The sequence below is a fragment of the Rhineura floridana genome, chromosome 4 (genome assembly GCF_030035675.1).
Source record: "Rhineura floridana isolate rRhiFlo1 chromosome 4, rRhiFlo1.hap2, whole genome shotgun sequence".
In the NCBI taxonomy this organism is placed as follows: domain Eukaryota; kingdom Metazoa; phylum Chordata; class Lepidosauria; order Squamata; family Rhineuridae; genus Rhineura; species Rhineura floridana.
Genome location: NC_084483.1, coordinates 110,544,693 through 110,562,652, shown reverse-complemented (window position 1 = coordinate 110,562,652; position 17,960 = coordinate 110,544,693). Strand labels below are relative to the sequence as shown.

General features: G+C 40.7%; 1 protein-coding gene across 4 annotated transcripts in view; it reads left to right on the top strand.

Moving 5' to 3' along the window:
* The first annotated feature begins 2,355 nt into the window (after positions 1-2,355).
* Positions 2,356-17,960, top strand: part of HIVEP2 (HIVEP zinc finger 2) — a 185,507-nt gene continuing 169,902 nt past the window's right edge. For 3 of the 4 annotated variants that reach the window (XM_061624024.1, XM_061624021.1, XM_061624023.1), the window contains exon 1: positions 3,694-3,936. The gene's annotated coding sequence lies outside the window, so the exon portion shown is untranslated. Of the gene's footprint in view, positions 2,939-3,693; positions 3,937-17,960 lie in introns of those variants that run through there. The other variant, XM_061624022.1, reaches the window with a different exon arrangement.

Here is a 17,960-nt window from a genome sequence, read left to right as displayed (position 1 = left end):
TCATCAAAACTTGTATGTGCATTGTCATCAAATGGAAAATTATTAAATACCTTATTTCTTGTTTCTATTTTTTTGCTGACTGCAGCCTGTCATCCTTATCTGCTCCACTTGCATTACAGCTCAAACAAAATATTTCCCCCATCTTTTCCAGTTCCTTTCAGTGTTTCTTTTAAACACTGTATGAAGGCTTTAGTTGGCCCATTTTTGCTCAATTTTTTAAACTTTTCAGTGTCTTTTCTAACATTGTGTAATATTTGCTGCTGCGAACATCATAAATGGTGCCACAAGGGACTGAAGTGTGGTACAAACAAACTTTACGTAACACTCTGCAATTCTTAACATTTTAGTCTCAAAATGGCTGCAGTCCTAGGTTACATTTTTCCGTTGGTGTTCCCCAGAGCTGCTTTTTTCTATGTCTCCACTCCCTTAACAGTTTGATTCCCATTATTATTACAAACACTCAGAACCAATTCCAGAGGTGACTGTATTTCACATGGGAAGGAAAGGCTTTTGGAATGAACAGGCACATTGCAGTTCTTCAGAACTACCAGTCCAAGGTTATGGCAGTGTGGCTAAACTAATTTGAGGAGGTGGTTTTAAATTACAACTCTACACGACAGAAGTAAACTCCAAACTTTGGCAGGATGTGTGAAAATCAAAAGTAGCTGCAGATTACCCAGAAATCAGAGAACTAGAAGAGTTTCCATTTCAAATATAATAATGTGTGGTTCCTTTGAGTTTCATATAGGACTTGTATAATAGGTTGTAAAAGATGGTTCAGCTGTGTCCATAGACCACACTATAAAAATAACTAGTGCCACAGACCTGAGATGCAGCTGAGTGGTACAAAAACTTAGACCTGAGATGCAGCTTCGGAGTCTCTCCAAATCCAACATCAAATCACAGTTTTGCCTATGGACTATTTGACATTCTTGGTTTTGTGTCACTGAAGCCAGAGGGTGATATCCAAAGTTAGTCATACTCATCAAAATCCAGTGGGATTGAACATGAGACATTGTGCATGCAAAGCAGATGCTCTACCACTGAGCTACAGTCCTTCCCTGGGTTGTAAGTCCATAGTGGTTATTAATAACAATACGTCATTTTTAAATCCACGGAGAAGGATGTGCTTTGATCATGGCTGGGAGGGGGTGAACTCCATGTAAAACCTCTAAGGATGTCTCTTTGAATCTATATTTTTATGCCACAGTGGCAACAAACACGTTTTGGATCCATGAGTTTTATGGCACAGTTAACTAGCAGTTATTTGACGGTGGCTTTGTGTGATCTGAACATAACAGTCAAGGAAATTTAGGAGAATCGGTGTCGATTCTACTAGATCGAGATCCAGCTTTTCCATATACAGTACAATTCCCTTTGTATATCTGCTGTGACTTGAGAATGGCTCAAACCCAGCGGATGTAAAACGCTGCGAATTTTGACCGGCTCTCTGGAAGCTGATTCCCCCAGTGGACGGAAATAAACTCAGATCATGCCATGTAGCCTGACAGTCATAACAGTCCCTTAAAAAGATCTGCTGGCGTTCCCATAATATGCATGCAAGAGCATCATCTGACCTAGACAATTTCTATATATCAGCGAATCAACTCAAAATGTTTTAATATTCTATGGCTAACTCCGCCCCCACTGAATCTCTTTAAATAGTATTAATTTGTCAAAAAAAACCCCACTAAAAATAGCGAATAGTCACGAAGCCCAAAGGAAGCAGAACATTCCCTAAGCGAATAGTTTCCCTTCCGGAAATCCCCACCGACTGTTGAAATAGAACCGCTTAAAGAAAGCGAGATATTTTTGTTTTCAAAAACCATATGCAGCTAAGAACAATGTGAAAACAGCGAAGAACTGCAAGCAGCAGATGAACTTCCCTGTTGCGGATGGGAAAGGGCAACAGAATATGCGATTCGCAACGCAATAGGCTATCTTAAAAGGTTGGAAGAAGCCGCAAAAGACAAACTTTAAAAATGCCGCAGGAATGACCTTGGCCAGGCGGGGGAGGTGGAGAACAGGGACGGAAACAAACAAAAAAGGGAGGAGGAGGAGGAGGGGAAAATGGGCAGCGGGAAAGAAGGTTCCACCCACATCCTTAAAGGAAATTCTCAAGCTGGGAAGACGCACAACTTTCGCATGGCAAGTTGAGACCGGCTCTCCTGGGAGTTCCCTTCGTGGGGGGAGGGAAGAGGAAGCGAGATCTCCTCTGACCGAAGAGAGAGACTCCGAGTTCTCTTCGTTGGGGAAACCCCGCCTCCTCCCCTCCCGTCCCTCCCTCCCGCCCGCCCGCCCGCCTGCCTGCCTCACGGTGCACCTCTCCTACACGCTTCGTCTGTCAAGCGCACACGTTGGAGCCCAGGGCCCTCTGGAACTGGCCTTCTGGTTCAGCCTCCTTCCCTCCCTCCCTCTCTCTCTGGGACGCGCTGGGGGATCCGATGACATCACTAGCTGAGCTCTCCCCTCGCTCTCTCTCCCCTTGTAACTTCTGTTCTGGGAAGTGCTGCCAGGAATAACCCAGTCTGTCTGCAGAGCAGAAGCTCCTATCGCCCAGAAGGGAGGGAACACGAACACATACACACACACAGAGGCACACACAGAAACACGATCTATAACCGCGGCTTCTCGAGCCCGTCTTTTATATGTACATATATGTATAGATATTTTTAACAAATCAAGTCGACGAAGAGACGGAAGGAAAAGAGAAGGAGAAAAAGAGCTAAGCAAGAGGAATGCTCTGTTTGCACAGAAACACACGAATCAGACTGTCTTTGGCTGTTGGGATATCTCTGTCTCTATATAAAGCAATGCAGCAAGACACCTCACTACAGACCCAGGCTTAGTAAGGGAGTATCCAGAAATGACACCCGGTCCGGTCATCTTCAACAACAAGGGCGCCAGTTAGAAGGCTTTCCTTCTCGGTGACTCCCAGGTGAGGTCCTGCAGCAAATACCCACCTCCCTTTCCCCACCTGTATTTCCCCGCTCTCGATTGGGGTGTGTGTGTGTATGTGGGGAGGGCACGCAAAGCAACTGGCAGCCCTTTGAGGTAGAATTGATCATCATTAATGTTGGTTTGACTATGACTGTGGAGGAAGAGACGATCGGTAATCAGAAAGCAAGTGCTTGCTGGGCTGCATATATGTGCTTAAAGAAGACTTTTAAAAAAAAAAAAAAGCTGTAACTTAGTGTGAGAGGTTAGAGGTTTGCCAGTGGGGTGAAAAGGGAACGGTTTGTGTGATGTTGCAGATGGACTAGCCCTCTTTCACGAGACCATTCGGTTCCTTTTGGGGAGATGGTGGTGAGAAAGGTAGGTGGGGAAAAATATGTTTGGCTAAGCTGATCCGTCACCTCTCACTTGTGTGCTGATGAGAATCGGGTTGGTTCGACGTTCCTGATGCAGCCTGTAGTGACTAGTGGAAGCTCTTATTGCAGAGATACCCCCCTCCCCCCCGCGCTCTGTTACAACGTGCTGTAGAGAAAGAAACGCCACCTCCGTTCCAGTGCGGCTTTCACTTTGTGTATAGAAGTTCAGATCTGGCAACCTTAGTTAGGAACTGCCTCCCACTCCATTCCCTTCCCCCACCCCCAGAAAATCCTCTCTCTTCTCTCTCCCCCCTTTCCCTTCTGTCTTTCTTTCTATGTGTGTGTGTGTGTGCGCGCGCGCGCGCGCGCGTATGCGCAAAGGGGGAAGGTCTTTGCTAGTGGCCTACTGCTAGGGAATGTGGGGAATACCCAGCATGTAAGTGTATGCAGATGAGGAGCAGGCTGCCTTGCGTAATCTCCTCCTGTGGGGAAGAAGTATGTGCATGGTTACTAATGAGCAGATGAAGAGGCGGAGGAAGAGGAGAGCGAGCGAGCGAGCGAGCGCTCAGAGGAGGGGACGCGACGCGACTGTTGCTCGCTGAGGCACCGCTCTGCCCATTTCAAGGTAGCTAGCGGGGAGGTGAAGGGGAGGACATACGCACACACCCGCGCGCCTCGCGGAGTGGGGGCTGAGGTTGCCGTGAGGGGCGGGGGCTTGCTGTCGGAAGGAATTTCAGTCACTGGCACCAAGGGCTCAGGGTGACTTGGCAGCCACCTGAACTGGCTTCGTTTCTTCTTGCGGCAGTGGGGCGGAGGTGGCATGTGGGAGCCCCTGGAGGGGGCCAAGGAGGAAGCGCTTGGTGCTGGTGGCAGCAGCAGCTGTGTGCGGGCCGGGAGGGGGGTGATGAATGTGCACGGAGGGGAGAGGAGAAGGAGGGTGGACAGGGTAAGCAGAAGGAGATCTCTGTGTTGCGCCTTTATGTCTGTTCCCTGAAGTGGGTGGAACGTTGGCCCGTTCCGGGAATGTTCCATGACGTGTAAAAGCCACAGGAAGGGGGTTAACAAGGGGCTCTGCCTGCTGCTGCGGCTGTGAAAGCAGATGTGCTCTCCCTCTCTCCCCTCTGCTGCACATGGGCTCACTTAAGGGGTTCAGAACGAAATCTGTTTCTCCCTCCCCTCCTCCGATTTCATTGCAGAGAAATGTATTTCTTATATAATAGGTGTGCATATGGATGTTTGTATATGATTATGTAACACGCACATCCATGCTTCTGTTCTGCCCCACATGATTTCCTGCCCTTAAACATCTACACTGAAATGTGAAGGGGTGGGAGTTTGGGGGGGGTGGCAGAGAGATTTGAGAGTCTGGACATGATGCCTGATAAGAGTCCTTAGGGGAAATGAAGGAGGAAGGAAGGAATATAGCCGGTTCTTGCAGTTTCTCTTTAGAATTTATTACCCCTGTAATGATGGGAAATTAATATTTGAAGGGGAAATCCCTTGTTTAGTCTGAGCCACAATGCTCCACGTTTTCTTTAGAGAAACATGTATGTAATTTTCAGGCTTTGAAAGAATCCCCTAAACATGATTCTCTCCTTTCAATGTCTCTGAGATACAATAAATATTATGTACTGCCTGGAAAAGAGGTGAACTATACAGAGTGCAGTGAAAGAGGAGATAATACCTTTTTTTCTGTGTACTGTAGCTCTCATGAAAAATATGCAAAAATGTTTAGTACTGATCCAGTAAGAGAGGCCTAATTTAGATCTGTGTATTTGTCATACATGAGAAAGGCTCTGATCTTTTTTCACTGTACTTATATGCTACAAGGATCTTTGTGCTTTTTCTTTTAAATTGGCTGTGTACTTTTTATTAAAAACTTGAGGTTTATATGTCATCTTAGGTTGTCATATATGTTTATAAGATACAAAATACTGTTCTGCTTTGTTGGGATGTAGTTATTAATTGATTTTCCCCTCCCAAACTGATTATTAGGCCTTCATTATCAGACACATGAATTAAACTGAAACGTTTATTGTTGCTATTAGAATCTGAGTATTTGCACACAAATGTTTACATTTTATATTGACTGAGAGTGATCAGTTGATTTTTTTTGTTTACAGAACTAATAAACATATGCTTCAGAGAAAATTAGTTACTGGCCACTATACAAATGTAAATAAACAATTATATATTCTGGCTTACTATAAGACATTGGTTTCAGTGGAATTGCAAGTAAATGAGTTTAGAGTCTCAACCTTAGTATGGTGGAGATATATATATATTTTAGCTTGCAAAGAGGAAACACAATTGATATCTAATATTTATGCACAAGTTTGCAAGGTCTAGTATAATGTTACCCTTATTATGCTATCTAAATAAAGCTGTTGTTCCAAACACACCAGTTGGGCAATAAGGTTAAAATCCATGGGAATTTAGTCATCGACATTGGTAAAATTCTGATGCATTTGATATCTGTCCATAATATTAATGATGTTCATAAAAACAAATTAAAAATATTTTATAAGTACAGCAAAGTAGGCCAGTTGTCAAATTCTTTACTCATATGAACATTAAGAATTTTGCATTGGCTTCTGTATTTTGTCAAGTTTTCATTCATAAAACTGTACAGTGTTGTCGGAAGCATTTATACGACGACTGTAAAAGTGATATAAGTTTTGCTACTTACGTTTCTTTAATATTCCTTTACATTTCCTAATCTCTGACTCTAGCATAATGTCCAATATGGTTTTTGAGCTCTTCTGTTCTTAGTTTTAGATGTGATTTTATTATAGATGATAGGAATTTCTGAAACTTGAGATATATATAACTGTAGGATTTCAGCAATAATGTTTTGGTTGAAGTCTGAGAGATGACAGAAATATGTAAGGTGTAATCTTATGTAAGGTGCAATCTTATACAAGTCTACTCAGAAGAAAGTCTTACTGAGTTCAGTGAGCTCAGTGATAAGACACAAAACAGGATCACCAATGGAACTGGACAAATTGGATGATTTAAAAAGGTATAAACAGAAAGAACTGTTCATACATATTGCACAACAGAATGTTTTTGCTAGTATAGGGGTTTTAAATTTTGTCTTAATTAGATTTCCTAAGCGGCTTCTGTGCATGCACATGTGCATACTCTCTCTCACACAATTGAGAACCAAGTTCTAGTAAAAATATTTACCCCTGTGTAGCCTGGTCTGTGAGCCATTCATTGGACCTGACAAATCCTAGCATTAGTATGAGAGAACAAATTATCCCAAGGTGCTTGAACCTGAGCACTAGACAGCACAACAGTTGCCTCCTGTTCTCCCACTGTAGCGGGTCTGCCAGACGTTGTCCAAGGCCATGCTCTTGTGTGGCATATTTAGAGGCATCGTAATATATGAGACACAGGAGTTATAGTGGTCTATGCAAATATGCACCTGCATATTAATGAATTTGCATTGCTCTCTTCCCAGTACTTCATAGAATTTGAGCTTCATAGTAGCCCTATAAGATAGGTTGAACTAAAACATAATGGCCTGTACATGGATGCCTCATTAATTTCAGTGCTAAATGGAGATTTATATTTTGTTTAAGGAAGACCTCATGATGCCCTTAGGACCAAGTGGGACTGAAAATGCTGTTGCCGTTATATGAGAACTAAAGTAAGGACATGGGAGAGACAAAGGGGGCTAAGAGCTGTGAAGCTGAAACAGGCCTGGACAGTGTGAAAGGTTGGGGACCAGATGCAAGTCAGAAATGGGAAAGAGTTGTGAGTGGATTGAGGAACAGGGACCCAAGAGAAGGAGGGCACAGAAGGTAAAGAACAAGACTACAGAGTTCATTGATGTTAAGTATGTTGCTGGTTGTTCAATCCTAGAATTTTGGATTGTTGATGGTTATCTTCAGTTTTAGTCTGAATAGTGTTTGAATTGTAGGTATTGCTTGGTGATTTTTTCATTCACAGTTTTTGTGATCTGTTCTGTTAAATTATGTTATTCTGTTGGGATTTATGTTATTATACCTTTTGTAAACCTTAAGAGGCCCTCAGTATATATTTGTTAGTGACTGTGTGGCATGTAAGGGACAATGGATTAAGGAAATGAGGGAGCGGAATGGCCAAGTATGGGAGTAAGGTGAATGCTGATTGGATGTAAACAGTTAATCTTTGGTTGGAAATCTGATTTGTGAAAGACTGAAGCCTTCCTAAGTGACACAAACTTTCCCATTTCCCCAGTTGGTGTACATGACCAAATGCAACTTTGCCAAAAAAAGCAAATTTGGAATAAATGCTTTCCTAATATTCACATAATTAATCCAAACTGTGTGGCAACAATGCAAAAATGGCCCTAACGGATTTTGATCACTGTATTTTCTCATGTGTGAGATCTGTTTATAGTCCTTGTTACTATGAAGACAAAACACAGAAATATGCATGCGTGTTGTTTTTGCAGAGTAATGATGCATGTGTCTGTCTGAATGTCTTACACTGGATCATTACTTATACTATCTACTGGTAGACTAATGTGGTTTTATGTCAAGAAAAATATTTTGATGAGTTATATTTTAATAGTTTTGAATTAGTACCAGGATGGGACTAGAAATGACTTTTTTCTGCAGCTTCCCCATAGTTATTTTCCCATTAGTGGGAAAATTGCCACCCTGGGCTCCTTTGGGAGAGAAGGTGGGATATACATTTAATTGATGATGATGATGATGATATAAAGTTATCAGTGGTAAAGCTATCAATGCTAAGGTTTAGAAAAGTGGGCGAGAATATAAAATCATTGTGTCTTAGAGGTTTGTAACATAAACCAGAAGGAGAAATAAACCAGAAGGAGAAATTCCATAGAAAACAGTTTTACTATAGGGAGGGTAGATGGAACTGATTATTTTTAAAATTGTTTTTGTTTAAATGTTTGTTTAAATTGCATTTTATTATTTTTTAAAAGTCAGTTATATTAAGCCATTTTAAAAATAACTTAGTTCAAAATAATATCTGAATATCTTACAAATATATTAAAATATGTAGTAATTATATCTGAAAATTGAATTCATACTATTGCGTTAAAACCTTTTTATGTAAAAGAATAGATCGGTGAAAAAATATTTGACAAGAGGTCAAGGACTATGAATATGACATAATAGCTACATTGGATGCCATGAAAAAGTTTATTTAGGGCATTTTTTTTAGGGCATTTATATACCACTTTCCAGACAGACCTCACAAAGTGGTTTACATAAAATTATTGCAACAATCAGTACTGGTTGTTTTTTTTAAAAAAAGTTACAGCGAAATGGAAAAGACAGCTTATTTGTTTAAGAAGAATGTGTTACTGCTTCTCACTTCCGTCATGGCAAGATGGTTCTTTTGCAGATACCCCTGGGGTGACAGATGGGGGAAGGAGGGAGAGGCCACTATGGCAGCTGGATGACAACAATTCCTCAACTTGCCTCAGGGGCAAGTTGGTTCATCTTAATATAAACCATAGTTTCTTGTGACAGGTACATGCAGCAGCAGTGAGCCTCAGGTTTGTGCACTTTCCTCTTAAGGTATAACTACAGGAGTTCAGAAGCTTTTGCTTCTGTTTTTGATTAACTGCAGCTTGTAACCCAATAAATTGTGATTAATCTTCACCATGGCAATGCTTTTAACAACCTAATTTCAAACCATGGCTTATGAGGATGACTAGTTAGGATTCACCACTGTTTAGGGTTTGGATGTAACACTAAACTGCATTTAATAATAAAGGATGCAAAAGCTTCTGATCTCTTCCTTGTGGTTGCACTGGAGGAGGAGAGAAAGGGGAAAGCTTGAGGATTCTGTGATTTGTTCTTGTCACAATAAATCATTGTTTAGCATTATGTCGAATCGCACACTGTACATATTATTGTGCAAATGATGCATTTTTAGACCATAACAAAATAGCATGGACATTTGACTTCCATATTATGGCGAAATACTTATCTGCCCAGTAACTACTAGACCTCACTTTTCTACCATTCTGGGAACTTAATTATGCAATAGTATGTATGTCTGTTAAAAAATCAGTCTGATTTAGTTCAGGTTTTAGGATTGCATCTCAAGTCTTCTAGTAAGTAGTCATGTTTAGTGTCTTTGCATATGTATAGGTAGAGGCAAAAATAAATCCTTGATAATTGTTCCTGTAAGCCAGGGACAGCCAGTGTGGTGCCCTTCAGATGTTGTGGACTACAACTCCCATAGTACCACACCATTGGCCATGCTGACTGGAGTTGATAGGAATTGTAGTCCAAAACATCTGAACAGCCCCGTGTTTGCTGCTCCTGTTCTAAGCAGAAATAATGGTAGTGCAAAATGCATGCTTTCTGAGCAGTACAAAAGAACTAGTTAGCTTCAAACAGATATGGTTTATTTATATAGGAACTAATGAGTAATGAGTATGCATAACTGTTCAAGAAATATGTGAATGAGAAATTCAAACTTTTATTTAAATTGGCCCTTTTTTCTTGAAGATTTAAATCAGTCCACTCACTGTAGGAGGCATGTCAATAAGATCAGTTATGTGGCAAAGAAGGTGAATACAAAAATGAGAAAAGTAATCTGTGTTTTAAAGCTTTTAAAAAAGCAGAGTTGTATATTTTGTTGGTATTGAAGTTTATTGGGATTCCTTATGTTAATTCTGGCTGCCAATCACTTTTGGGAACAGAAAATAAATACTTGATTTTTATTTAATATAATTGTTCAGAGTAAAAATCTTGACTACTAATAGTTTTCATCTGATTTTTGTTCTGACTAAAATAATTCAGCAAACTTTTATTCAAGGAACTCTGTACAGGTGTGGGGCGTATTAAATATTTTGGAAGCCTTTTTATGTTGTTCCACATTGTGGCTGTTACGTGGTGAGCCATTTATGTAGAGTGGCTAATTATATGTACAGGGTTCTGTTCTTCACATCACTGCAAGCATGCATAAACTTTTGGTTGTAATGTGGACAAAGCTGTCTTAACTGCATAGTGAGGTGCTGTTCATGAACAATTCATCACAAGACAATAGTAGCTACCTAGAGCAATTTAAACTGCCAAAATAGGATTGTCAACTTCTGTTTGGGGGGGTTTCTCCTTTATTAGGGCAATTTATAGTATGTTATGCTGGTTTGGTAGCGGAGCCTCTCTGACAGTTATTGGCCAAACTCATGTGACGAGACCAGGGCTGTGTACTCATGTAGCCTTTGAAACCCTCTGGGTCATTTTTTTCCACGGTGCGCTTTTGTACATAGTGGTTTGCAATTGTACACACCTTGGCACAATATCATTATCATCTAAAGCAGCAGGCGCAGCTACTATCTGTGTTGTCTGTACACACAGGTGGGCATTTTTTCAAACTCCCCTCCCCTCAACTAGTGTTTCCACAGACCTTTTTTAAAAATTATTTTTCACAGTCTTTCAAAAGAGAGGGGCTGGAAACTGGTGTGTTGATATACTGATGCATGGGGTTATTTAATAATATACGGGTAAGTTACTGTACTGCTTCCTATTTAGCCTGTTTAATTCATAGACAAGTTAAACATGGTGATGGGAAGAGGCACAGCCCTGCAATGCCAGTAGGTCTGCCTCAGTTGGGGGTGACCTGAGGAAGCGCTCTCTGTGTACACATGAATGCAGCAAGTACTTGAGCAGTGGCAAGTAGTTTGGGACAGTGGCGACATGGGAATGACGTGTGTACAGCACCCCAAAAAGGCACTTGCACCAAGCACTGAATAGTACATTACCATGCAGTGTGTACATGCCCCAGATACTCAGTTGCTCAGGAAACTAAACAGTGCAGTGCACTTCAGTAAGGGAAGGAAAACTGCCAGTTTGGCTGGGGTTAACGCATCACCCAAAGGCAGACTGGAGAAGACACTGTGGATGTAGGGAAACTAAAGGACAGGGAGCTCGGGGTAAGCATGCTGAAGTAAGTATGTAGACTGAGGAAGAACAACTTGAAGGGGCATTTTTTTGCTGGGGGGGTCGCAACTGTGGAAGGGATAGTTAACCTCCTGTTGGTTAACTTTATGGACTACAACAGAAGGCTTCTTTTAATTGTAGTGGGGGGACAAAGGAATGCTGCAGGCATCAGGGGGACCCTGGTGGGTATGGACCCCAACCCTTTGCTTATAGGAGTATTGAACATATATTTCATAAGATCTACTCTTTTTTTTTCTGGCCTACCTCTAATTCTGCTTCCTTATTTTCTGTGACTATATGCGCTGATAGCTGGCCTGTCTGTTCTTTCCCTGATATTGTAGAGAGGAATGCTGCATTTACACATTTTAATATTTACACACTGTGGAATGAATGTCCAACCAATAAAACCTTGAGGAGAAAAAAGCAAGCACAAGTTTGTTCTTGGCTTACTGCTCATAGTGTGTTTGGGGAAAGCAAACCATGAGTGCTGGTTCACATGTAACACTAAGCCAACACTGTGATTTGTTTTCTCCCAGATGGAGAAAAGCAGGAGTGGCAGAGGAGTGAAGTTGGCATGATTGAGCAGTGTGCAATAGCACTGAAACCATAGTTTATTTTTAACTATGATTTAACATGATGTGAGAACCAGCCCAATGTGTGTTGTATACTTTGTACACTCTAAAAGTGCTATTATCATTACTTAGCCTGGCAAAACAGGGAGCTACCTCTTTGGGTATGGCTTTTTCCATATGCATCAAGGAGAGGAGTAGAGCCTGGTTGTATGTGAGCTATATTCTGGCTCTTTAGGAATGTGTGAAAGCTCTAGCATTGCCAGACAAACGTGTATGCAAAGGAACAGGTCTCAAATTACAAGATCTTAATACATCTATAAGGGTTCTTATTTGGTTTCTGAAAAATTAAGATCATTAAGATCATATTTTCATCACACTGGCAAGCTATTATATTTTAATGTAAGAATCAGAAATTTATTTGAAGTGAAAAGTATGTAGGGGCAACCAGCTGCAAAGGAGAACAAGGCTCCCATCTCATAAGAATATAGAGCATATATGCAAGCTTACAAAACTATTCTGCAACAATGAGGGAGGATTCTACCAGGTTCAAAGTTGTTTGTACTCATGTAATAGCTTTTACACTTGTGATTAGTCCTTACATTTCGAAATGGCAAAGTATCCCAACTGATATGTTCTGACCTTTTAATTTTCTAGGGTGTTTTTTTTAAAATAGAAGATCCATTCCAGTATCCTAGCATGCATATCCAAAGATGTAATTATTCCAGACAAGTATAATGTTTGCCCTCCCCAACACGTAATGGCCAGGTCAGCCCCAAATATTTGGCAACTTTGAACTTATCAGGCAAGTGGAGGGAATGTTGAGTCAGATGGAGGTAGCAAAGGCAACAGGAAATGAAAACCTCCTTTGCAGGGGTGAGGGTGTATGTGTATAACTCTTCTGGTATACAATAAACCAGATCTGTGACTGAAGAAGGGCTAAGTAAATATGCTAAAATCTCTGTTTGCAGACACTCAAATGGAGAACTATAGAAAGGTCTTCCTCGTGTCTTTAATAGTTTTTATAGCTCTGCTGTGAATTTAAGAAAGTTTAAGTTGCCTGAATGTCTATGCAAACCAGAGACCACAAAAATATGAGGTTGTGTCTTAGGATATGGAATACTCTAGGAGTGCTTCATGGTGGCAGTGGCTCCACATGGGAGTCATGACATATAATAGTTGCTAACCACGTTAATTGCTCGGATTGCCTGTACAGCCTCCATGCTAGCTTTAGCTAACGCTGCTAATGCACGCCACTGATGTGTGGAGGCTTGCTGTGCAGTTGGAGCAGTAAATTCCATCAGTAGCCTTTTCTTGTGGACGCTGCATGGAGCTGCCTTCATAAGTAGTTTTATGGTGGTTTCTGTATGGTGGTCATAAATTAGGAATTAGCCCATAGATTTGGCTGATTGGTCTTGACCACTGTGAACACTTGGCAGTTGTATCAGGCCTCCTCTTCCATCCCCAGCAACTAGGAGCAAGCTGTTTGCCATTAAGTCTCTTCTGAACTTGGCTCTCCAGTTGGGATCCTACATAAATAGCAAAAGACCATAACAAAGTGGCAGTACTTCTAACTGCTGATTTCTAGTCAGCATCTGGAGACAAACCCCCATCCTCTGCAAAAGTACTTCTTCACAAGTCCATCCCATATTTGTTTTAATAGAATTTGGAGGTAGAAGAGTAATTCAAAATCTTCATTATATGGATTGTATTTTTTTGTCTGGGTTTGGTGTGTATTGAGTGGATCCTTTTTTTAGTGTCTATGTTTTGTTTATGTCACTTTGGTCTGGACACTTAATGTTGCTTTGTACTATGTAGAAACTAGCCATTTTTGCTGAAGAATATTGAGCTATGCCTCTGTATCTCATGCAGCGTGTTTAAAGCGTATTTTTGTTTACATTTAGCATGGTTTTGCTTCAATATATCTGCAGTGTGTCACTTGATCCTGGTCAATAGTTCAAGTCTGTAAGACAGGCTATAATAGTGGAGGATAATTTGGATCACATGACACTTTGTCAACCAAGCAGATTGTTGTTGGCAATCCAAAGGAGGGAATAAATAGACACTGTGATTATTTACCGCTGTGTGTGCCGGAGCACAGAAGGTCCCCATATGTTTCAGGTTGATGATACAGAAAAGCCATTTAGTGTTATGGTCTGGGAGGAAAGATTGTAAATAGTTATGTTTATTCCTTTTAAAGGTTTAGATACTGTCTTCTACAACTGCTAGATTTGAAATTATACACAGTGAAACCACTTTTATCTGGGCCTCTGTAATCTGGTCTGGCTTTCTTTGCTGCTTTCTGTTCACTTCACAGAATGTTATGTATCTTTCTATTCCAAATGCTTCTCCCTTGCATATAGCACCTTCCAGGTTTCTGGACATGGGTGACGCGTGTGTGGTAGTGGGGGGTAGGAGCTGTCTCCTACAGGGTTGGATCTAGGGAAGTGTGAGCAGAACTTGGCTCATTCAGTTGGGCTTTCTTGCAGCTCCTTTCTTACTGTAGCTACCTGCATCCTCCCAGAAGTCACGCCTGAGTCCTGAGGATCAAGCGACCCTCTGTAATGAGGCACAGGGGGCTGCAGCAGGACAGGGGAATTAGCAGGATTTTTTGGGGGGGGGGCTGCCTGGTGAATGGAAGTACTTTTCTGCTTGTGCAGCACATCTTTGGATCTACCCAAAATACTTAAAATAATATTTTGTAAAGCCCCCAGCACTCTGCATGTATCGCTTCATCTATTATGACAACATTCATGTAAAGCTTGTGAGTATCATCATTCCATTATTACAGATGAATAGCTAGGGTTAAGAGAAACTAGCTTCCCTAAGGCTTCATGACTGAACTGAAATTTGGAGTGGGGGTGTCTGGCTTATAGCACCTGCCGCTTGTGTAACACTGAGCTTTCTTTTTAGATGATGATGGAGATACAAAGAGTTACATACAGAGATGCATATAGGTGGAGGGATTTTGGATTGCTTAAGACTTGGGAAATCAACCTTTGGCAATGGCAGTTCTTAGGAAACCAATTGATAATGTATACTTAGTAAAAATAGCTTTCAGAAAGACACTGAGCCAAGGCTTGTGTTGTCTTGGTGTTGTACATCAAGGAATGTTCTTTAGAGCAATTTGTAATTTGCAAGAGAGACATGTGTCTGAAATAGGAAGAACCATAACTTCTTGTGATGTGAACAAAAGAAAGAAATGTCCCTGTGAGTCAATGCAAATGTTTACTCCAGATTTTCACAGACTCTAGGCTGTCCTCTGTGTCTTCATGAGGTTGCTGTGTGTATGTTGTAGATGCTGATTGTAGATGCTGTTTGCACCTTGGCAATATGGTGATAATTTTAATTGCAGTTCTGCTTCCTAGGTAGAATCAGCCCAACAGACTTTAAAAGGTGTTAAGTTATTTCTGTTTGGATGACAAGGAAGAAATCTGGCCTAGTTCCTCATCTGGAAAAAGACAACTTGTGTCCAGACTATATAGCAGAAATGGATATTTCTGAAGGATCCTCCCCAGTTTTCACCATTCAGTAAGGGTGGGTTTTTTTCAGTTATAATGCATTAACGTAGAACAAGTACTGCATTTAGCACCTTCCCTTCAGCAATGTTCTTCTCCAACATGGATAGGTCTCTATGCTTTATTTCTGTATGCTGTCAATAAATTGAGTTTATAATATTATTAGATGTATCAGCTGTTTGTAAATGTAGTCGTTTGCATACCATCGAGAGTTTTGAGAGACATTTTCTGGGTTACGTGGTACATGATAAACAGGAACTACATAAAAGTAGGCCATGTGTGATTGCAGCATAACACCCATGATCTTCAATGGTTTTATAAAGAATAGTAAGTCCTTATCTTTATATTAATTGGAGCAGTTTTGTATGCTTCATGGTCATTACAGCTGCTACCCTAGAAAATTTGAGATCTACATTAGAATTTGGCTAAAAAGCTCCAAAATCTGAACTTAAGGGGTTATAGCATCTTCCTAACAATGTTTTATCAGAAGTAAATCAGAAGTAAAGAAGTACTGAAATGAATGGGGCTTCCTCCCAAGTAAGCATGACTAGGACTGCAGTCCTAGTGTAGTGTTTGTGTGAGCTGGGAAATCCCCCATTCAGATCATACCTTGACAGTATTAGGATATGGTCTTTAGGCAACCCACTTTACGAGGATAATGATGGCGCTGGGTTCTTTTACAATGTTGTTGTAAGGATTTCTGAGACAGTGTACATAAAAAACTTTGAACAGTTGGAGTGTGGCATATAAATGGATTAATAACAATACTAGTAAATGTTTCTTGAATGAAAACGATGGTGGGATTTTTTTGTTTTTAAGGCAAAACTAACATAGATAGCTGAAAGCCCCTCATTAACATTACCCTGGAGAGTGCAAGGTTATTTGGAAATTCAGATGATTCTTTATCTATGTGGCTTTAAATATATATAAGAGGAATACTGTACTGCTATTAACAAGCAAGAGTTAAAGCCATGGCTGCAGCAGAAGTTGTCAGGTTCTGACATAATATTGCAGTGTGTTGGACTTACATGCCAAGCAATTAAGCATAATCAGAAGTAATGTGAAATAGAGAACATGGCCACAACAATTGGGCATTGTTGAGAGTCCACATGTACTTTCTCATTTTTAACTGTATGCCTTGGATAATACAGGAGGTTTGGTTGAAAGAAAGAATAGGCAATAATTCTGTTGTAACCAAATAACACTGGAAAGAAATCTCCTGGAATGTGTGAAAATATTGTAACCTTGGGCAAAAGAGGTCAATTAATCGAGCATATTACTAAGTAACCTGATTATCTGATAAACTAAAGAACTGAACCTGTAGAACTAGCTACTAGAGTTGGAGGCAGTCTCTTTCGACTGCTTTCTGTGTTGCACACCTAGAGGTATGTGCTCAATATAGTCACAGTAATTGCACACTCTGAAGTTCACTAGCTTGCTATAGTATTTTAACATTTATATAATTTCCATCTGGACCAGGAATGCCCAGTTTTAGAAAATCAATTTCAGAAACCCAAGGTGTGTGCATTACTTGTGTAATATTGTGTGTGTGCATGTGCTATTTGACTGCTAACAACATATAGGATTAAAAAAAATCAAAGAGTATAAGAAAGAGAACATGTATGGAGCAGTTTAAAAACAAATTCTTCCCATACTGGTCAGCCACAGCAAGCTTCCATCCCAATTTATAAGTAAAGGTTATAGGAAGTTTTAGAAGTAATGTATAGCTTGGTAGAGAAAATTGATTGAGAAACAAGAAACAGAACTGTGACATTCATCCTAGTGGTACCATTCTAACCTTTATCAAATTGGTTTCAAGAATGTGCTTCCAATGAAATGGCAATATCTGTTTCATTTCTATGTGCTGAGAAAGTCCTAAATCCTTACCAGTGTTGATTCTGGCTGGTTGCTATATTTGCAGGTATATAATTGTGCTAGCTTCCAGGACTGTACTCTACCCACTTTTGGCTCTTTTGCAGTGACTTTTCGTAGCTGTATGGTTTCTCTAATGGAGCTTTTTCTTGGAGCGGATGGCATATTATGTTGAAAGTTTGCAATTCTTGCTGTGTTTTTTAAAATCCCTTTGATTTCCATTAGAGATGCCGTGGTAAAGTGCAAGGTTTGGTTTCCGTGTGGATATTGTTTTCGTTGGGGACAATTATCCTAAATCACCTTTATGCTTGATTCCATCTAATTTACTTTCTAGCTGTGGAGAAAATATGCAGCTGCATGCGCAAAACCTTGCCAAAGGCTGTAGTTGGCATTTTCCAGGATGATCCATGTGCAAGGACTTGCTGATCCTCCTTGTGCTCTCTCCTCCACCCCTTTTTTTCATATTGAGTGTCAAAAGGCCTGGATTGCCTTTGCTTTTCTCTTCCCATTAATGGAAAGGAGATATAAATCCTTCTGACACCTGTAAAAGAACTCAAAACAATAGGTGATATTCACCTAAGTTTTTGTGCTAGCACTAGAGTTAGCGCTAGCGCAATAGGCTTCCCCCTCCTCCCCCCACATGTGTCCTGGATCATCCCAAAACTGCTCTGGAGGGTTAGGGGAGCACCCAGAACAGATTTCAGGGGCGCAAATGGGAAGGAGAAAGGGAGATTGTTTCATTGTGCAAGAAAAAATCCTTGTGCTGTTAGA